This window comes from Chelonoidis abingdonii, chromosome 7, assembly GCF_003597395.2.
Source record: "Chelonoidis abingdonii isolate Lonesome George chromosome 7, CheloAbing_2.0, whole genome shotgun sequence".
NCBI lineage: Eukaryota > Metazoa > Chordata > Testudines > Testudinidae > Chelonoidis > Chelonoidis abingdonii.
In genome coordinates, this window is record NC_133775.1 from 93,715,319 (window position 1) to 93,738,791 (window position 23,473).

A 23,473-nucleotide genomic window follows, 5' to 3' on the forward strand; every position below is an offset into this window, starting at 1 on the left:
AAGGTGTCAATCAATCCAACCCCAAATAAACAGCAGGCTAAGAATCAGTAACATTTGTTCTTGGCTATTTCTTTAGTTAGACACATTGGGAAAGGGGGAACTTCTATTTGAAAAGTATTTTGTGCTCCCTGTGTTCTCAGCTGCCATGACACAACTATTTCCAGAGCTATGCAGACATTAATCTGTGATGCTCTTGCACAGACAAAGATGTTTTGGCATGCAAAGACATTCAGAAGATGATGATGTTGTTAAATCAAAATAGCCATGCCGATTTCAACTCTGAACATAGACGGAAAACATCTGTTCCCAATGGAAAAAAGCCAAAATCAGTTGGGAGTGGGGGAATTATGACATTTTTAAGCCTCTTAACTGGACATAAAACAATAATTAGAAAAAATTCTATACAGATATACCCTGTGGTGTTTCTTTTTAAGTCTTCATCTGCTTCCAAGTTCTGATCTTTCCTTTTACCCTCTTTATGCGTTCCCGCTCCATGAGTTTGTCCCTTCTGCCATCTTTACTGCCACTTCACCAACTCTGGGTCCAATCTAGCCACCACAATGATATCTCAACATTTTTTTTCTTCCACCCGGCCTGCGACCACAACAGCAAATATTATTATCAGCCACTTATGACTGTCCTTGACTGCTGTCCCACCTACTCTCAGGCCTTCTGATTCTACCATATTACAACATATGTTCCGACTACAGCTGTAATATTGTATGAATAATGTGTTTGTAAAATGGAATTGTTCTGAGTAGAAACTATATATCAATTACCTACTGTGCTTTCTGCATCTTAGTATCAACTGTGGAGACTTTCACCTTTGTGCTCATTGTCTCTCACCTTTCAAGGATAATGTAAATGGTGGACTGGAGCAGTGGTATGCTACAGTATGCCTATGGTTATTTGTGTAGTAACATGGTTTGGACTCTGTAATATAGCAATTAGGGAATGCACAGGTTCTAGTAATTGTGTTTACATTTCTTGTGACCACGCTGTGATAAATAGCTCTGCTTTGGATCCCTTTGATTGGAGGAGGCAGGAAGGAGTGGAACAAATGCACACAGGCACAAGTGTTACTGATGAATTGGACAGTTTAATAAAAACTTCATCACACTGACAGCATTTCTCAATCTCTTACCACATGCACATTCAAGATAGACAGGATGCTGAAGAGCATATATAATCGGCCGCTTCCGTACAACGTGGAAGTTTTTATTCTAATTTAAATGACATGTAATGCAGAAGTGTAGGGCTACCGTGGGGGGGGGGGGTGGGGAAAGGAGCGAGAGTGGTATGAAATGCTATATATTTATTTGCAAATTGTCATAATCACAGGAGATCGACAGATGGTCTAGATGTTACTCTTGGCCTCGCGCAGCATGAGATTGCATTGGTGGTGTTTCTCTACCGTGCAGCAATTAAGAAATAAAATAGTTTGCAGGATGGGGGCTACTTTTATTATGCTTAATGGAGCCTGTTGTAGGTAAGATGATGAAAAGCTTGAGTAATGGAAGGCTGAGCAATCCTTGCAGGATAGTGTATGCACTACAAAAGCAAATGGTATTTGTTAATGCTTGGTTTGAGGGCAGTTTTTGTGAATAGACTAGCTCGTTGGTGAAAGTCAGCGAGCTAATGAACCTAGTGTTTAGAGCATGAGGCTGGAAGTCAGGAGACTGAGTTCTATTCCTGGCTTTTGCATCAAGTTGATCTCTTCATATGCCCCAGTTTTCCCATTTGGAAACTGTGGATGATAATTGTCTAAATAGTAAGTCTTGATGCCACAGTCCACTGTACATGGGTCTACCAATGTGTAGGCTCGGGACAGGGGCAGCAGTGTGCCTGCGTGCAGCGAAATGCAGGATCCAGGGTTAAGTCAGCACCCTCTGGTTTGTTTCCTACACAACAACCTCAGCTGGCCACATTATGCTCCCTCTCAGGATGATAAAATGGTAGGAATAAACTTTGGAATTTGAATTTATGGTGCCATAATATAAGATATGGGAGGGGAAATAGACCTTTTAATAATGTCAATAAATAGTTAGTACTAGAGCTTGGATTTATGGGCCAGTTATGGGCTCCATGTTGATTCTTTGCTAGTGAATTAGGTTTAGCTTTTCAACTTCTTAACAGTAACTGGGACCCCCATATTTGCTTCTTTATTTGGGGGTGTGTATGTGGCAGATGATAAACACTTTTTGAACAATAGGAGCGTTGGATCTCTGTGTGGCACTGCTACGATCCCTGAATAATGCTTTTAATTTCAAGTGGAGTTAGTCAAAATTTACACCAAGACAACATATGGCCCATGGAGGTTACCTCTGAACTGTACTTATAAATTCCTGATAACAAGGCAAATTAAAATTGTAACAGTTTGAAGCTTTCTGCAAAACAACTGACCTTTAATGGCATTTTAGTATGCAGTGTGGCAATATATCTCATTTTATCTGAAGTACAGAAAAGCCATTTCTTTCAAGCCAAATCTCATTTTTCCTTTAAAAAATAGCGCACATTTCCTCCTTGCTTGAGCTTAAACCTCTCTGGAGTCTCAAATTATTAAGTAGGGCATTGATCCTCTGCTACTCTGTTGATAATGGACCTGAGCTGAAGCTACAGTCCAACCTTTTCAAAAGCGGATTCTAACTTTGGCCCCCTTTTTTCCTGCCCAGCCTGCTTTTCAGAACTTGCTGAACACCCACGGTTCCAGCAGAAGTCAGTGGCAGCTTTGGGTGCTGAGGCATTAAGGATAACATTATCAAAAGTGCATAGATAACCTAGGGGTCGAAGTCCCATTTTCAAAAGTGACTCAGGTCTAGCTCCACAAAGGAATTGAGGTGCCTAACTGCCATTTTAGTCCCTCATTTACCTGTGTTTCCACTGGTGCCTAAATGTCTGCCTCTGAGCATGTACACAGATACCTGTGTACTCCTGATACCCAGGCACCTAAGCCCCAGTGGAATCCTAAATCTATACATTATCGCACCTATCTTGCCTATGTGGCCTGCTCCAGTAGGTGTGCTCTGAGCATTCCTACTAGTTCAAATCTGCACAAAATGGTGATGGTGCCCTTTTACCCAACAGCCTAGTAGCTAGAGCACTCTCCAAGGCTGTGGGAGACCCTGGCTCAAATCCCCACTCTGCCTGACATGGAGCAGGTATTCATACCGACATTTCAGGTGAGTCCTCTAACCACTGGGCTATTAACTCTAACCATGGGATATTAATGGGTGGGCCTCTCTGTTAAAACAGTTCCATTTTGTATGACAAAATTAATAGTCACTGGGACAGAAACAGTGTGCGAAGGACTCTACATCCCAGTGGTTAGATCACTCATCACATCCTAGGGCAATCCAAGTGCAAGTCCCTGTTCTAATGGATATTTCAGCATTTTATGCACAGTGGAACAGCTTTGACGGGAGAGTTTGAGAAAGCTGTATCTTGGCATACACTGTAGAGCAGTGACTGGGGCACTTCCCTGAAGGGTGGGAGATCTGGGTTCAAAATTCTTTCTCTGCATCAGGTAGAGGAAGGATTTGAGCCTGGGTCTCCCATGTATGGAGTGAGAGCACTAGCCACTGCGCTAAAACTATACAGTAGATATTGCCACCTCCTCACTCTTTTGCAAGAAAAGGCTTAATGCCTAAAACTCTAGGACAGGGTTCACAGCTACGAATCCTGAGCAGAGGAAGGTACTACCCTACAGCCTGGACTTAGGTGCTTTAAGTCCCTTAGAGGGGTGGGGTTGATACTGAACCACCTCCATGAATAGCAGAAGCTATGTCGGCAGGAAAAGCTCTCCATTGACATAGTGCTGTGCACACGAGTGCTTATGTTGGTATAACTTACGTCGCTTGAGGGAGTGGGAGCTGTTATTCACATCACCAAGCAACACGAGTTATGCTGATATACATAGGCTGTAGTGTAGAGCTAGCCTCAGTCTCATTTGTGGATCTAGCCCTTAGAAGTCTACGTCTCATTGAAAGTCGGTTCCTAAGGGGGATGGAGTCATTCATCTGCCGACCAGACCAGGAGACTCAAAAAGTGTGCTGCTTACCTGGAGCTAGAATCCAGGATGTGATGGAGTGTCTGGCGACACTGATCAAGACCTCAGACCGCTATCCCGTCCTACTTCTCCACATGGGCACCAATGATACTGCATATTACATGGCTCTGGGAAGAAGGATAAAGGAGATTGAGGCACAAGTCATGTTCTCATCCATCCTCCCTGTTGAAGTAAAAGGCCGATTAGGAAGCGTCGAACTGTGGAGATGAATGCATAGTTAAGCAGGTGGTATCGGAGAGAGGGCTTTGGATTCTTCAACCAGGGGATGATGTTCCGGAAAGGAGGATTGCCAGGAAAAGATGAGATCCACCTAATGAAGAGAAGGAAGAGCATCTTCGCAGGCAGGCTGGCTAACCTAGTGAGGAGGGTTCTAAACTAGGTTCACTGGCCCAGCGGATGGTGATCTAAGCCCAGAGATAAATGGGGGAGTGGGATACCGGGAGGAAACATAAGGAGAAGGGTACAAGATGGGAAGCCTCCTGATTCATACTGAGAAAGAAGAGCAATTGGCTAGTTATCTTAGGTGCATGTACATATAAGCAGAGTCAGGATGAGCTGTTCCCTGACATCTGGTGGTGAATTATGGGAAGTGTGGAAAGAATGTCCAGAATGTGAAGTCTCAAATATTTGCATAGGCACGCCTACCCCATCCCAGGGTGCCGAGCTGTGGGACTGCTTTGTGACAGAATTGACTCAACCTCAGTTGGGTGGTACTTGCTAGACAAGGGACATGGGTTCCAAAACCCAGTGAATTGAGAGAGGTTGGGGACAGGTATCTGTGCCTGGTGGTGCAGTCTCCTTGTGGAGCCAGAAGCACCAGTTCCACCCCTTCCTCTCTCCACTGTGGAATGTCAGAGTGGATTTTTTTATTCCCTTAAGAATCTAGATACAGGTTGCTGAGCTGAACTCACTTTGGGCTAACGGTGCACTAGCACTGGGGCTCCCCTACTATGTGCTGAAATCACTAAGAGCTGAAATCACAAAAGAGCTGAAATTACTGAGCTGGGAGCACTGAGTGCTGTGCTAACTAGTGGGGGAGCCTGAAGCTATACTGCGGAACAGAGCAGCTGGCGGAGTGGAGCAGTTTGTGGGGATGGCTGGAGTGGACCACGGGACAGCTGGTGGAGCGGAGCGGCTGGCAGAGTGGAGTAACTGTGGAACGAGTGGAGCAGCCCACAGGGTGAGCGGAGCCGAGCAGTTTGCAGGGACAACTGGAGCAGCTCACAAGGCAGCTGATGGAGCCGAGCAGTTTATGAGGACGGCCAGAGGAGCAGAGTGGAGCGGCTGGTAAGGCGGAGCAGTTCGTGGAGAAGGCGGAAGCAGAACCCATGGAGAGGCAGGGCAGTTGGCCCTTGAAATCGCACGTAAGGCCCCTTCACCCAGTGCCTTGGGGAGGGACCTCTGTACAGATAGACTCTTGAATTCTGGGTGGCATTGACCAGAGACTTTTTGGGTTGTTGACTGAGTGATGGACTTAAGACCTAAAGGAAAAGGAACATTGCAAATGTATCTGGGGGTGGTTAGGTTTGTGTTATAATCTGTTTGTGGTGTTTCTCAAATGGGGATGCCGCATCTGATTCTTCCTTTATTAAAAAGATTTTGCTACACTCAGACTCTCGTGCTTGCGAGAGGGAAGTATTGCCTCCTAGAGGCGCCAGTGAGGGTGTGGTATGTAAGTGTCCCAGGTCACTGGGTGGGGGCTCGAGCCGGTTATGCATTGTGTTACTGAAATGGAACCCCTGGATACTGAACCCGGCCCTTGTTGCTGCCAACTCAGAGGGGCAGAAGGGTTACATTTTTGGGTTACATACACAAACGCAAGAAGCCTGGGAAACAAGCAGGAAGAATTGGAAGTCCTGGCACAGTCAAGGAACTATGACGTGATTGGAATAACAGAAACTTGGTGGGGCAGTTCACATGACTGGAGCACTGTCATGGATGAGTGTAAACTGTTCAGGAAGAATGGATGCAGGAGGAAAGGTGGAGGAGTTGCATTGAATGTAAGAGAGCGGTATGATTGCTCAGAGCTCCAGTTTGAAATTGGAGAGAAGCCTCTTGAGAGTCTTTGGGTTAAGTTTAGAGGCGAGAGAACCAAGGGTGATGTCATCGTGGGCTTGTGCTATAGACTACCAGATCAGAAGGATGAGGCAGGTGAGGCTTTCTTCGGACAACTCACCGAATTTTCCAGATCATGGGCCCTGGTACTAATGGGGAATTTCAACCACCCTGACATGTGCTGAGAGAGCAATACAGCAGTGCACAGACAATCCAGGAAGTTTTTGGAGAGTGTTGGGTCAACTTCCTGGTACAAGTGCTGGAGGAACTGACTAGGGGCCATGGTCCTCTTTTGACCTGCTTCTTACAAACAGGGAAGAATTAGTAGGGGAAGTAGAAGTGGGTGGCAACCTAGGCAGCAGTGACCATGAGATGGTTTAGTTCAGGATCCTCACAAAAGGAAGAAAGGAGAGTAGCAAAATACGGACCCTGAACTTCAGAAAAGCAGGCTTTGACTCCCTTAGGGAACTGACAGGCAGGGTCCCCTGGGAGGCTAATATGAGGGGGCAAGGAGTCCAGGAGAGCTGGCTGTATTTTAAAGAAGCCTTATTGAGACCACCGGAACAAACCATCCCGAAGTGCAGAAAGTATAGCAAATATGGCGGGCAACCAGCTTGGCTTTTCAGTGAAATGTTCAGTGAGCTTAAACTCAAAAAGGAAGCTTACAAGAAGTGGAACTTTGGACAGATGACTAGGGAGGAGTATAAAAATATTGCTAGAGAGTGCAAGGGTGTAATCAGGAAGGTCAAGGTACAATTGTAGTTGCAGCTAGCAGGGGATGTGAAGGGTAACAAGAAGGGTTTCTACAGGTATGTTAACAACAAGAAGGTCAGGGAAAGTGTGGGACCCTTACTGGATGGAGGAGGTTACATAGTGACAGATGTGGAAAAAGCTGAAGTACTCAATGCATTTTTTTTGCCTTGGTCTTCACAGAAAAGGTCAGCTACCAGACTGCTGCACTGGGCAACACAGTATGAGGAGGAGGTGAGCAGCCCTCGGTGGTGAAAGAACAGGTTAAGGACTATTTAGAAAAGGTGGACATGCACAAAAAGTCATAGGGTCCAGATCTAATGCATCCAAGGGTGCTGAGGGAGTTGACTGATGTGATTGTAGAGCCATTGGCCATTATCTTTGAAAATTTGTGGCAATCGGGAGAGGTCCTGGACAATTAGAAAAAGGCAAATATAGTGCCCATATTTAAAAAAGGGAAGAAAGAGAACCCAGGGAACTACAGACTGGTCAGTCTCACTTCAGTCCCCAACAAGATCATGGAGCAGGTCCTCAAGGAATCCATTTTGAAGCACTTGAATGAGAGGAAGGTGATCAGGAACAGTCAACATGGATTCACCCGATTGCCTTCTATGATGAGATAACTGGCTCTGTGGATATGGGGATAGCAGTGGATATGATATATCTTGACTTTAGCAAAGCCTTTGATATGATCTCCCACAGTATTCTTGCCAGCAAGTTAAAAAAGTATGGGTTGGATGAATGGACTATAAGATGGATAGAAAGCTGGCTAGATTGTTGGGCTCAACAGGTAGTGATCAATGACTCTGTCTAGTTGGCAGCTGGTATCAAGCGGAGTGTCCCAGGGGTCGGTCCTGGGGCTGGTTTTGTTCAACATCTTTATTAATGATCTGGATGATGGGATTATTGCACCCTCAGCAAGTTTGCAGATGACCCTAAGCTAGGGGGAGAGGTAGATACGCTGGAGGGTAGGACTAGTGTCCAGAGTGACCTAGAAAATTGGACGATTGGGCCAAAAGAAATCTGATGAGGTTCAACAAAGACAAATGCAGAGTCCTGCACTTAGGATTGAAGAATCCCAGGCACTGCTACAGGCTGGGGACTGATTGACTAAGCAGCAGTTCTGCAGAAAAGGACCTGGGGATTACAGTGGATGAGAAGCTGGATATGAGTCAGCAGTGTGCCCTCATTGCCAAGAAGGTCAACAGCATATTGGGCTGTGTTAGTAGGAGCAAGGCCAGCAGATGGAGGGAAGTGATTATTCCCCGCTATTCGGCACTGGTGAGGACACACCTGGAGTATTGTGTCCAGTTTTGCTACTCCCACTATGGAAGGGATGTGGACAAATTGGAGTGAGTCCAGCAGAGGGCAACAGAAATAATCAGAGAGCTGGAGCACATGACTTACGAGGAGAGGCTGAGGGAACTGGGTTTATTTAGTCTGGAGAAGAGAAGAGTGAGGGGGGATTAGACAGCACCCTTCAACTACCTGAAGGGGGGTTCCAAAGAGCATGGAGCTCGGCTGTTCTCAGTGGTGACAGATGACAGAACAAGAAGCAATGGTTTCAAGTTGCAGTGAGGGAGGTCTAGGTTGGATATTAGGAAACACTATTTCACTAGGAGAATGGTGAAGCACTGGAATGGTTTACCTAGGGAGGTGGTGGAATCTCTATCCATAGAGGTTTTTAAGAGCCAGCTTGACAAAGCCTTGGCTGGGATGATTTAGTTGGTGTTGGTCCTGCTTTGAGCAGGGGGTGGACTAGATGACCTTCTGAGGTCTCTTCCAACCCTAATATTCTATGATTCTATGACTAAAATTTCTTCATCACTTTTGAAAATTTTACCCTTGTGTCTAAAAATGAGCACCCAAAATGGCCCTGATCCAAAGACCACTGAAATCAATGGAAAGTCTTCTATGGAGTTCAGTAGACCTTGGATCAGGCCCCGTATGAGGCAGCTAAAATTACTAGAGATCTCTTCTGAAAAGTGCCTAATCTTCAAAGTGTTCACTCACTTTGGATACTTCAGTTTTCATCTCATTCCTCAGATCACCTAAGGTATGTTGACCCTGGAATTTGACACCTCACAGGTCCCAGAACCTGGGCTCCAGTCCGAGCCCAAATGTCAACCCAGCAATTTTTAGCCTGCAGCTTGAGCCTGAATCAATTGACCTGGGACAGCTGCAGCTGTATCTCTAGGTCCTGATTTCCATAGAGCGCATCCTCCATTGGCTTAGGACATGGAAACTTCCAGGACTAATCCTGATTATTCTACCCCACTCTCCCAATCTCTTAAAAATGAATGATTTGTTGGATTCAACAAAGTGGTAAGGTAGTAACTGAAGGACTGTACAAGGGCTACTGCTTTTCTCAGTGCATGTTCATAGGCAGGAAAGTGGTTAATTCAATACTGGATAGTCAATAGTGGAATATCACGCCCCCAACATTTTGGATGGAAAAGCCTAATGAAAGGACATATTAATTATTATGCCAGAGCAATATGAAACATTTTCCAGCCTAAGTAGCTGTCAGGTCATTTTAGATCAATCCTCCTGTGATTTTCCATTAACCTAAAACTAAAAGCAAACTTGCCTAAATCACCTATGTTCTGTGAGAGATAAATAGAAATGTAGTCATGCAGGATATAATGCTGAAAAGCATTGTTCCACTAATCACTATTCCAAACAGCAAGTGGCATGTAGCCCATTAAAGCTCTTGCTGGGATCCCAGCTAGTGAGCCAAATTAAAATTACAGGTAGTTAGTAAAAAGAAACCTGCCTCATAGGTTAAGGAAGATTTGAAGAACTTGTTGATAAAAGCCTGGAAATTCAAGACAAAAGCTGAAAACTCTGTCCTCAGTGCCTAGACAGTGTAGCCTTGGATAGTATATAAATACAGAACAGAGTTTAAAGAAGGAATTTTGGGGTGCAGCCTGCACAGGGGCTGTAGATGAAACAATGATTCAAGGCAATGGGCAGCAGTGCAACTCCCCTGTGACAGATGCCTGCTAATATGGTTTGGGCTGCTTTATGGGGTAGCTGATCAAGACTTCAGGCACGGGAGAGAGGTAACTGCTCATAAGAGTGAATGGGGATCTGGGAGGAAGAGTTTGGGCACTATGCTGGCACTGCTGTAGCCCATCTGGTGAAGGTGCGCTATGCCAACGGGAGAGCGCTGTCCAATCAGCATAATTACAGTAACTCCTCCCTTAAAGTTGTCCCAGTTAATGTTGTTTTGTTGTTACATTGCTGATCAATTAGGGAACATGCTTGTTTAAAGTTGTGCAATGTTCCCTTCTAACATTGTTTGGCAGTCGCCTGCTTTGTCCACTGCTTGCAGGAAGAGGAGCCCATTGGAGCTAGCTGGCGGGGGCTTGGAACCAGGGTGGATCATCAGCCCCCCATCAGCTCCTCACTCCCCTAAGTTCCCTGTGCTTCAGCCACCAGACAGGCTATCAATTGCCAGGCAGTTCAGCTGTCCCTCTCCCACACTGCCATGTGCTGCTCTTGCCCTCTGCTTTGGAGCTGCTCCCAGAGACTCCTGCTTGCTGTGCAAGGGGGAAAGTGGGGAGCTAATGTCAGGGTGTCCTCCCTCCCCACTGCTCCTGCACCGTGCTTACCCCTTCTCCATATAGAGCAGAGAGGGGACATGAACGGAGAGAGACAGAGAGAGCCTGGGGCAGCAGCAGCTATCTCAACTTCCTGATCCACTTAAAAAGCCAATGCACTTAAGAGTGGGTCAGCTTACTTAAAGGGGTAGTGTGCATCTCTCTCTCTCTCTCTCTCCCACACACAAGGTTTGTGTCTGTCTCCGTCTGCTATGCTGTCTCCCCTCCCTCGTGTTCGTACTGCCTTGTGTGAGAGGCTACATTAACAACGTGTTCACCCTTGAGGGCTCAGCTGAGTGCTAGTTCATCATTTAGCAGCAAGGCATTTCCTGGGAAATATTCCTCCCTCTTCCACTCTCTAACTTCACCACCTCAACTAAGCTTCACAATCATCATCAGCTGTGAACAGTATTAAATTGTTTGTTTAAAATGTATACTGTGTGTATATCTATACAATATATAGTTTTTTGTCTGGTGGAAAAAATGTCCCTGGAACCTAACCCCCCATTTACATTAATTCTTATGGGGAAATTGGCTACGCTTAACATCGTTTCGCTTAGTCGCATTTTTCAGGAGCATAACTACAATGTTAAGTGAGGAGTTACTGTACTCCAGATCAGCGAGAAGTGTAAGCTATGTTGGTAGGAGAGTGTTTCCCACTGACACAGGGCAAAACTTGTGTCGCTGGGGGGGGGAGGGAGGCTTTTTCACACCCCTGAGTGACATAAATTAGATGGACTTAACCAGCAGCGTAGACCCGCCCTTTGTCTGAGATGAGGTTCGAACTGGAAGAGTCTGCCCAATGCTATCCAAGGCTTTGGTGGATTCATACCCCATTTAACCATAATCTACTTTTGACACTTGCTAGAGATTTGGGGAATGAGATGGTGTGTAGAGCCTGGTTTTCATATTTTTGCCTCCTAATATTGGTAAAGACATTTTCTTGTGGTTCTGAATTTTCTCCTTGGAGTTCAGGGTTTTCAGTGCTGCTGGTGCCGCTTTCCTGTGACTATCTTTGTGTGTGTGTGTATTTCTGTGTGTGCATTATGCACGCATTTATTTTCTCCACCTTTTCTTCCTTTTTCTAAGTCTTTTTTTTTTTATTTCATTAATCTGAGTATTGCTGGCTTGGCTGGGCTACAGGCTGAAATCCTCTGTTAATTTACGAAAAGAGACAGCATGGGCATCAGAAGAACAAGCTTCCCACGCAACAAATTGTCCTGCTAGTGTTCCCTACCTATAACCTACATGAGCGGCTTTTAGCTGTAAGAGGATAATTCAGACATCATGGCCCACTTAGTCCCTAACCTTTGTGCTGAGAGTGCTATCAACAAAGCCCATCATCATCCATTGTTTTGATGGCATAGGCATCTGCATTATGCATTCTGAAACACGTGGCACAGGTCCATGGACTTCACCTCCTACAAGCTTTGCAAAGTGCCACATCTTCCCTTTCCTCTCAGAAGTGTGGTAACACAACAGTAGTTTGCAGCACTTACGGTGTTACTGGGAATGAAGCTGTCATCGGATAGAACAAGCAACTGAGGCTGAGTAATTGACAAAAGGTGACAATAATTGACACTGGGTTTAAGACTTTGCTTCTGTGAAGGCTTTGGCATATAACTTACAGCAAAAACATGTTCTCCCAAATATCTCCCACATAGCACAAACTGATGGTGCCTCTAAGAATATGGCAGCAGCTGCTTGACAGTATCTTTTTTTTTTTTTTTTTGGTGTGGGCTGCCAGTTGTTTAGAGGGAGACAATCAGGGCCATCTTAATTGGAGTTAAACAGGTTGCACACCACCATCTTCCCAATAGAAAACAGGCCCTTTTCCTGTGTGGAAACCTCCCATGTACATATTTTCATGTGTGTTAGAACCTTGTACAAAATTAGTGCTTCCCTAAACCCTGCTAACAGGCTAGTTTATATTTGGGTAATTAATAGAATGAGTTGTAAACATGCTTTCTAACTTACACTTCTCATCATGTTCTACAATGGAGAAGCAAACAAATGATCCCTGCCTTTCTCTTTCAGCAATACTTGTCACTCTCCACATTTTGTCCCCTGATCCCCTCGAAGTACAATGACACGGCTTCATATATGATTTTCTGAAAGAAAGGAAACTTGATGTGGCTATTAGAACTTAAACTTTTTCCTTGGGACTGTCCATATTTCATCAGACAGGCACCCAAGGATGGAAAACATATTAGTGTCAAATATTCCTATCTCTCTTTTTCATAAATGTTCAGTTTAAAAAATAGGGTGATTTGGCTCTGTAACTGTATTTCCTCTAATGTTAGATAGTGATTACCAAGTATATATTTTTTCTTTTTGGTGTAATTGCTTCTCTATTACTGGCCACTTACTCTCTCTTTCTGCATGGCCTTCCTTGTAAGATCCGAAATGATGAATTAACTAAGTTAAACAAGAATCCTAATGCACTCTGTCATATATATAATCACACGAGGGAGAAACAGTGAAAGCCCTGTCAATATCAATGTCAGCTGCTAGCTCGGGGGGGTGGAAAAAACACGCCCGGGCTCTTTAACAAAGAAGCAGGCCACTTTGGGTGAAACATGCATGGTATTTTTGGCATCAAATTATTATTAAATGTATAGAGATGTATGTGCTTCTCCTCTCTCCCCTACAAATGGGCTGGTTTGGAGGGGTTAACTTTGGAGATTAACAAGTTTTAAAGGATAAATGATTAAAGTTTGTGTGCATGTCTCTCTCACTGAGACACTGTCTCAAAACATTTTCTGTACCTCTCAGTTTTGATGGCAACTGTTCAAAGTATTGCTCTGGTATGAATAAAACAATGATTATTCCTGATGCTGTTTTCTTTTAAGCCATAATTATTACAAGTGCTCTTCAATATGGTTGAAATTCTTTCAGGAGCAGAGATCCGGAATGGGGCCTATGCATCACCTGAGGCCCTGTTTTCAGGACTTAATAAGTTTGTCTTAGCCTAGTGTGTTAGAGATCTCAACCAAAATTCTGGCTATGAAAACTCACAAACTTTGGAAAAGTTTGGATAAAGCTTACTTTGCATTCAGTCTTGTGTTCATACATTGTTGTTTACAGTGTTGTTGTAACTGGCTTGGTCCCAGGATATTGCAGAGGCAAAGCAGGCAAGGTAATATCTTTTATCTGACCAATTACTTTTGGTGAAAGACAAGTTTTTGAGCTTTCGGGTCTAAGGTGACCAGACAGCAAGTATGAAAAATCGGGACGGGGTTGAGGGTAATAGGAGCCTATATAAGAAAAAGCCCCAAATATCAGGACTGTCCCTGTAAAATTGGGTCATCTGGTCACCCTACTTGGGTCTGACCTGAAGAAGAAGCTCTGTGTAGCTTGAGAGTTTGCTGGTTTCACCAACAGTAGCTGGTCCAATAAAAGATATTACTTCACCCACCTGGTCTGTTTATATACAGTGAAACCTGCACAAGGGATCTTTATTAGGCAGCCTCCCATTTTACAACACTGCCCCAAAGCATTTCCAAACTCTCCATTTATCTCCATTTATCAACCTCTTTTTGTCAGTGCTTTGCGTAGTCACTTAGCACAGGCATCTCTGTTTACATGTACATAGAATTTAACTTTGCAGAGCGGTTTCTGCACCTGAGCAGCAGCTGCTTTTCCCTGTGTTGGTTTTTTAATGTTTTTAATCTTTATCTGTGCTGTGATTCTCCACACGGTATGTGACTGGCAAGGATGTTGCTTAATGTCCTATCCGGTGGTGTAATTCACCTCCTTTCGGAAGAGCAACCATCCTCCCTCAAATGCTCGATGTGGGAGGCAAATGCAAATACTAAAAGGTTTCATCTGGAAATGAGAGAGAAATGCCAAATGCCATGTTGCTTTCTCATGGTGATGATAAAATATGTGCCACCAGGGTTCATAAATCTGAGCTCCCTGGTGGTACAACATCTTGTCCCTTTGCTTTTTTCCAGTGACCCTAGTGCCTCCTTATGAGCAATAAGCTTGCATTAACGTGTGCACAATGATTGGCTGCTTGAAGTGCTCATAAATAAAACCAGCTGGCTGTAACAAAAGTCAGTGTTCCCAAGGCTTCATAATTATTTATGAGTTAGGCCAGCCAGGCGAATGCTCTAAAAACACAATGATAGTAAACAGGCTTTTATTTTCCTTGGAAAAAACTGCTGACTTACAAAATACACTTCCCCCTCCCCAAAACCCCTTCCCTAATACATTTAGTTTCACATTGTTATCTTTTTATGCTTATGGATGATAAATCACATTGTTCAGGCCCTGAAAGATAGATTTGAACAAATGAACTTGACACATAATAGCGATTTTAATTAGTCCATTGGTCTAGGAGTGAAGCTTGGTATTTTAATATCAACTGGCATGCGTCTGAATAATGCTTGAGTAGCACAATATTGAGTTATATTGCCAGTTAAGTTTTTAAAAGATAATTTCTGTTTTAATATCAATTAAATGTATATATGTATCAGTGATATTAAATAGAAATTATATTTTTATATATAAAATTGCTTATGTTTGAATGTTGATTCTGCAATAGGCAATCTTACGGGGGGGGGGCGGGGGGAAACTGCTGTGTCTTGCCATGCTGGGCTGTGAAAGGACATGCCTGCTTTACCAGTTTGAGAAGCCAATTTGGTTGAAGGCCTTTTTTCCTGTGCTGCATGTCTTCTTCCTGCCTCTTTAACATTTGTTTAATTTTAGCTGTCACTGGTTACGTGACTTTACTTTTTGCCTGCAGTCTTCAAGGTCAGATTAAGTTTTTGCTTGAATAAATAGTGAGGCATTCTTATGGGAAATAGTAAAGCTTCTAGTATACTTATAGCAGACGGAAAGATCAACAATATAGCAAGTTTAGTAAAAGCCTAGATGGTGTAATAGGTTAATGCACCTGTGCTGTCTCTGGAGACTTGGGTTTAGAACTGCACTTTGGCTACATGTGTAAATGAATCTGAAGTCTCATCTGGGTTCCAAGACCACATTTATGCATCTCTTCTACAGGAGAAGACCAAAAATGGGCATTAGGATTGCTGGGAACTGATCTGTTGGAGACCCAGAAGTGGAACAGCAGGAAACGTTGTAAATAAAGACCCTGAACCTGCAAACATTTACATACACACTTAACCTTCAAGCACGTGAGTAGCCCTTCTGACTTTAATGGGGCTACTGGTACTTAAAGTTGAACACATAGGTAAGTGATTTTGGGATCCAGACTGCTGACTGTGTTGCATCTGAGGAAATTTGCACAGTATTTGCCCACATTACTAGGGCTATTATTCACCATAATACACACCGTAAACTCTTCATAGCAGGCAGTTTGGCGTGTGTGAAAATTCCCATGAACCACCTATGCCACTATATAAGTGTTTCCCAAACTTGGGACGCTGCTTGTGTAGGGAAAGCCCCTGGCGGGTCTGGCCGATTTTGTTTACCTGCTGTGTCCACAGGTCTGGCCGATCGTGGCTCCCACTGGCTGCGGTTCACTGCTCCAGGCCAATGGGAGCTGCTGGAAGTGGCACAGGCCGAGGGTCAAGGGAAGCAGGGGGCTTCTGGGGGTCATGAGCAGAGATAGTGGCTGTGCCCCCTTGACTGACTGGGGTCAGCGGCACCGGCTTGGGACTGCCTTCAATGGAATATAGGGGCACTAGTTTATTAATACTGCATAGGGCCCCATAAATTCTAAGGACGGCCCTGAGCCCAGCTAATTTAAGGCCTGTTCTTTAGAGATGCTGAATGCCTGTATCTCCATCTGAACTCAGTGGGACTTGCAGAAGGTCGGTGCCTTTTGGAATCAGTCTCCTAAAGGTGTGGTAGCTGCTGCATCTAGCATGAAAGACTAGAAAGAGCAAGCAGCGTTGAGGACCAGATGAAACAAGCAGAGGTCAGTGGGAAGATTCAAATGGACTTTGTGGAATTTCCACCATAGTAAGGTTCCAACGAATCACAGGAGTAGAGACAATAGGATAGAATGATGTTTTAATAACTTAAAATGCTAACCATCCCCCTTTTTGTTAATTGTTTTGTGTCTTTTAGCCTCAAAACTTGGGGTGGGTCTACACTGGAAGCAGTACATCAGAGCAGTTGCACCGATGCAACTGGGTTGCTGTAGAGAGTCTGGTGCAGATGCTCTATGCCAACGGGAGAGTGCTCTCCCGTTGGCATATTTACTCCAGCTCTGCGAGAGGCGGAAGCTAGGTTGGCAGGCGTCTCTTGCCGAATACTGCCGGTGTGGATAGCGCTTAGGTCGCTGTAACTTGTGTTGCTCACGGGGGTGGCTTTTTCACATCATTGAGCTAAGTATGTTAGATTGACTTAAGCGGTAGTGTAGACCTGCACTTGGTATGAATTCCCTTTTTGCAAACCTATCTCAGTATGTTTCAGCCCATCATTTTAATGGACACAAAATTCAGAGCTTCCTTTAAGCATGCTAAGATTAGCAACCTTCACATAAGAGCATAAAACTTAGTATGGATGACTTATGGGACATTGCTCTTTCCTTTTTTGACATGCTGCAAATCTTCCCAAAATACAACAATAATGTGACTTGGGATTTTTGTCTGTGTCGCCCTGTGCTTAATTATCTAACAAAACAACATTGTGTGTTGAGCTCATTCTTAGTATCACACTTAAAGCTCTGATAGGGTGCAGAGCTGAGCTTTCTAAAGGTAGGGCTAGAGGGTTTCACACAGGGTCATTATATATAGTGAGTGGAGGGCAGCTGAGACATTCAGATGCCTGACAACATCACTTTATTCTTCCCACTGTGCAGCTATTTGATCTGCTCCCTGCAAGTTGATTGACTGACTAGCTTGAGGGGAGAGGACTATCACTCAAACTTTCTCCCACTCATTAGCCCTAAAGGAACAGCATGAGAGATGGAATTTGAACCATTTCCAACTGGGAAATCTTAAGCTTGGTGGTGTGTGGGTTGCTTGCAAAAGATCTACCCTAGCTGAGTGGAGTCAGCGCTACTAGTTCCTCATCTTCAAGAACACTAAGGATCCAACCCTGAAATGAGTTCTGCATGGGGTTGGAGCTCATTGGAGGACAGAACCTGAATGTTCACCATTTTTAAAGAAAACAAATGCCCTAGTAAATCTTTAGTGGCCTAGACAGCATGGGGTCTGTACACCCCATGACAGACACACTGACAAAATCATAGGAGAAATACTGGCCCCATTGAGGTCCATATAACTTTGCCATTGGATTTAATGGGGCCACAATTCACCCAGAAATTGTAAATGTCATCACAGCACTTTAAACATAATCCCCTGTATGTTGTTGCTGAACTACACCAAGTTGTCTCTCAGGACAACGGATGATCTTATGGGCTACCATAGGTAATTAATGTCCTGGGCACAACAGAGCTAAGTCTATACTGCCACAGCAAACAGAATTTCTTTGCTTTTATTGGTTTATGTCTCACCTTAACACATTTAAGCGTGTGTGTGCATGTGTGCACAAATGTAAGCATACAAGCTTTAACCATATATATCTTGTGATTTATTGGAGGCTGTTAAAATTACAAGCTATCACTTTAAACTACAAGGGGTTTACTGCTTGCAGGCTGTGTGTGTATGTTGGGGGGTGGGTCCCTCTGGGGGAAGTCATGTGATCTGGGTCTGTTACCGTGGCAGTCTGCAAAGAGCCAACTTAGAGCAAGGTGGGTTGGTATGTCTCTCTCTGCCTTAGGTAGCAGCTTGCTATGTCTGTCTCTTTTTAATGGTGGTTGTGTGGTAGGGTTCTGAATTCTAAAACTAGCATAGCATTGCAGCCTTCCAGAAAGAGTATCTCTCCTGCAAAAAGCTTCTCTGTGCGCATGGTGTGAACATAACATATCTTGTATATAAATATTATGGGTTAAAAACACACAACTAACAGCAATGAAAATACTGAAGTGTAGTATACTCTGCCAGCATGCTATACTTTATCCAGAACTCTGCAGCTGACAGCTCTCTGTTTCTAATAACCACCGGCACTATAGAATTTCAAATCACTTTGTGTCTCGCCAAGAGTCCAAAGTCTGCAAGAATAAGTTAGGGTTGATTCATTTCCTCCATCTTTCATATTTCCCTAATGAGCAGTGCAATGTCATGGAAATTAGGATGGAATGGGAAATAAACAGCTGCACCATTTCCCTCCTTCTAAGACTGTGAAGGTCAAAGACACCTTCAATTTTTTTGACAGTTTTTTCCTCCCAAACGGGTTGTAAATAAGATGGCAGCCCAATGCAATTAATTGAGAAGAAAACCAATTCTGATTGCCTCTCAAAGGGATTGATCACCAGTCTACTTGATTACATTAGACTCTGCTTTGTGTTGCTATATTCCCACTCTGTAATGGACTTCAGACTCATCAAGATAAGAAGGGACTAAGTTAGAACAGCTTCTTGCACACTTGACCCTCATTGTGTAAAATCTCCACTTGCTTTCTGTGCTGCATAGTCTTTAATGTGGATAAAAACTTCCAAAATCTCATTGTCAGCCAGACAACAGAAAATCTTTGTTGCCATATCATACACTCTGTCAATTTATTCCCCTGCTTGCTCTTTCTATATATTCTGCAGTGAAATCTGAGATCACCCTACACAGCTGCTAGCCTGCTACTCTTTTCTGGATGTAACTATTCTTTTCCCTCTTGTACATGGCTCATTCCTGAAGTCCTTATTCAGGCAAAATTCCCATTCAATGGGAGTTTGTATGAGCAAGGACGTCAGTACTGAGTCCAGAACACAGTGAAAATTGCTCTCTGGAATATATCAGTGGAAATTTTAATCTTTTGCTTCTTCCTCATCTGAAGTCATAATTTTGCTTGTAGCATTACTTTATTTTCTGCAGCCACCAAAAGTGGAGACCTGTGCACGTGCGTGCACTCATTCACAAAGGACTATGATTTTGGTTATAGACTAACAAGCAGGAGTGGATGAATTGTTCAAAAACCAGACACTGGCCTAATTTTATGCCTGATGTAACACCCTCCATCCTGGGGTTAAGAATGGCCAGCAATCACTTTTTGAAACCCTTTGTCTACACTAGGTACTAAGTGATGTTGAAAAATATTAATTTAAAAGACATTAGGCTAAATAGCTCCTATCTTCCCAGTACAGATCAGTCCCAGTGGTGGATCTAGTATCTGAGGGAAGCCAAGCACAGAAGATATGTTATATAATGCAGACTATTTCTAAATACAATGTAATTTGTAATTTTTATGAGAGGTATCATGCAGCTCTTTAAAAATATGGCCTTACTTTTCGCATTGCCGTTCAAGATCTGGGAAGAGTCTTCACGCCTCGCTACCTCATGTTTTCCTCATTTGTTTGAAATAAGCAGGAGTTCTGGAAGCTGCCTCACTAATGTATTTGAAACATATGTTATTGACCAGCTTTTGCTTATTGATACATTTGTGACTTGATGAACCAAGTTAACTCAGACTTCAAGGCTACTCACCATTAAGAATACAAATGTAAAGCGTTAAAAAAAATACAGTATTTATCGCTTGGTCTACTGCAACCTTTTGATGAAATCAACCATACTGAGCAATGAAAAGGGTTAAGGGTCCTGAGCTCTCCAAAATATTGTCTAAGCCTTCTTTTGTAAAGAAAAGGTGAATTTCTAAGCAATATGTTACTTGAGCTCATTTTAGCCCTCAGCATATCTTAAAGCAAAACCCATCAACTACATTCTAAAGTATACGTGCCAGTCATTATTGAAGGATTTTAGACTTCTCCAAGAAGGCATTTAACTAATAAGAGGGTTACAAGGGCACATACACTTGTCAATCAAATGAAAGTTAGCCTACAAATCCTCCCATGGAAGAGAAAAGGAAGAATAAAACACACAAAAGAGGGAAAACATACCATGCAATTTCCCACATACGTAAGGCAAAATTCTTTGTCATTGGAATTGATAAAACACACATCAACTAATCTAAACCTCATATCATATGGCTCTATGAATGAAAGTGCTGTCATTAGTATGATTGTATTTGTGTCATGTAGCATGTTATACTTTGTGACACTTCCATCTCTTCCCTATTATGTAGTAATTATGTCTGAGCTTAATCTTTGGCAAACTGTATATTTCATTCAAGATATTCATGTCCAGTTGGGCCTCACGTTTACATATTCTATTGCCTGCACTCCTGCCTATTAGCATTTAATATAGTTTTTCTTCACTGGTACATAACAGGAAGATGTTTCACAGATATAAAATTAAGCCAAGCCCGTTGCAATAAATTCAGATGGAGAAGACTCTCAACTTCCATATCCTGGTTGGAAAGAGATCAGAATCAGGACTTAGAACTGCAATAGTTGGTTAACAGAAGAAGATTGAAATTTGTTTTACATGACATTGAATCTTTATTAATTTTCTCTGCATGGGTATTTAATCAGTTTCCAAAATCCATAATGTGGACCAACAATTTACAGAACACACAACTGGCCACATAACTTGTTTTAGAATTGTTAATATGCTGATACCCAACAAGTCTCATTTATTGTAGCATTTGAATGGGCTGGGGTGGATAGAGAACTTCTCCATATTTTTGAGAAGACCCTACTTTGGAGGAAAAACAGAGACCTCTAGGAACCAAATTACAAGGACCACATTTTGCCTTCGATTGAACCTGAAGGACTCATTAGCTTACTTAGATGAGGTCAAGCTGATTTAGAGCCATATTTTGAACCTGAGCTTCTGGGGTATTTGGATCCAAGATTTTAGTTTGACACATCAGAACTCTTGAAAAATGAAGATCTGGAGTCAGATATATAAACACCCCCAAAATCAGTGGTCATGCCATGGAGTTCACCTAGTTGGTTGTGAAAAGGTTTCTGCAGTGAAAAGTCCTACTTAAACATTTGGCTTTGAAGATTCTTTCTACTCTAATACGCCCCTTTTAAATGTCACAAGCTAATACAACATTCAGGCAGTAGTCATCTGAGTTATTCATATTTTATGTTTCACAAGGAGCTTAGTTCTCAAGATCCAGGAATTTTTCTTGTTTATAGATATGTAGATAGAAAGGCCCTCAGCTTTACTGCAATGAGAACTTGAATAGAGCTAACAGCTGTTTAATGGGAAAGGTTTGGTGTGTGTAATTAATTTACTAATAACATTCAGCCCTAATAAATAGTGTCTTCTGTATGAAGATTTTAAAACACTAAAAGCCAATTTTGTTCTGTGGCTGATTGCAGAAGTGTGGAGTTAGACAGGGCCCATGCCTGCCCTTACCGTCCACCAGCTGAGGAGACTGGATTTGTGGGATAAACCCACTTGTATGATTTCCCACTTAGGAAGAAAGTAATACAACCTGCCAGCTCTACCAAGATGCTGTGGTGGAAATTCCTTTGCTGAAATGCATATTTGATGAGCAATTCAAACTTGTGAATGCAAGCAAGAGTAGTTTTCATGGGCATGGAAAAAGTATGCAAGTCTCTACAGTGCAAATCTTACTTTCTTTAGATCAGAGATCAGTGAACACCAAGTGTACAAGATGTTTTTCCTAGGAAACCCCATAAGCTTTCAGACCTTACCAGAAGACTATTTCCAAATCAACATGTATGATATGATCAGGCCTCTTGGTTGCATTGTAACAATAAAACCCACAAGGGTCAGTCAAATACACCCCAATCAGTGTAGCATTCACACCCCAATCAGTGTAGCATTCACAATCTTGACTTACCTTGACGTAACTTTGTCTGCTGGCATTGGCAGAAATGATAGTAGTTCTAGGAAACCATACATATGGGGCAGTGAACATGAAAGGAAACTGTACTGTATGATAAAGCAATACGTCTCCCAGAATGAAGTTTAAAAAAGCTCTCTCATTTTTGTAAATTCCCATATTCTACCATTTTTCAGATGTAAACACTAATACAATTTAAAACCCTCTTCTGCCAAGCCAGACTACTTTAGCTTAGGCCTTCAGAGGTGGAGAGGTATTTTGCCCTAAAGGAGTGTAAATGCATGATTTGTGAATAATATTACATATTGCTTATATGGGGCTCTCGCACAAAGACCTCAAAGCGATTTACAAACACTAATTAGAATTAATCATCGCATCACCACTGTGAAGTAAGTATTATTGTACCTATTTAACAGTTAGGGAAAGTGAGATACTGTTTATATAACACAACATTGTTGAAAACTGCTCAACTTATTTGCTCCTGGAATAAGTATTATGGCTAGATTCTGCAACTAGATCCTTATGAGAGTCACCTGTGCCTGCCTGAGCTCTATTGACTTCAGTGGGGCTCTATTCTGGCACAGGGTATGCAAGCCCAGCAGATCCAATTGTAGGATCTATCCCTTAGAGTACATGATCACCTTCACTGCACTAACTATTTCAATATAATTATACATGTTGAATAGTTGGTTGTAGTCAGCTGGAATGTGCAAGAAGCAATTTGCTATATTATATCTCCACAGGAGTATGTATGCTATAGATGTAGAAGGACATTACATAGACAATATTTTATATATAGTGTCCTGCTGCATCTGTAGTATAGAAACCATGTGCTGTGGACTTGCTTGGGTTCTATTATGTATGATAGATTAATATCTATTATATATAATTGTGTAACATAATTTAATTGGACAAAGTGGATTGAATTTATTTATGTAACAGTTCAGAGAACAAAAAGCCTGCTTTTGTTAAGAACTTGTAAACCTTAAGATAACTCTGTCATACCTATTCCTTGGATCTGAATGCATTTGGCTGCATTTCTCTTCCTTTTTAGCCTATCAGCACCCTCCACTTTTCCATTTGGTCTTTTCCGAATCAGTTTGTGTGTGTTTTTTTATGGTTAAAACATCTGCTTTCTTCGCATACTCTGGCTAACTGGAAGTGAAGAGCTATGTAGGTTGACAAAGAAACCAAACAACGATAATGTAGACTATTGCCGCTCCCCTGTATAAGTCGATGGAAAGCTGCAGTTCTGTCATTATATGGCGAGTGTGTGGCTATTAATCAGCAGCGCTGGCATGTTTCC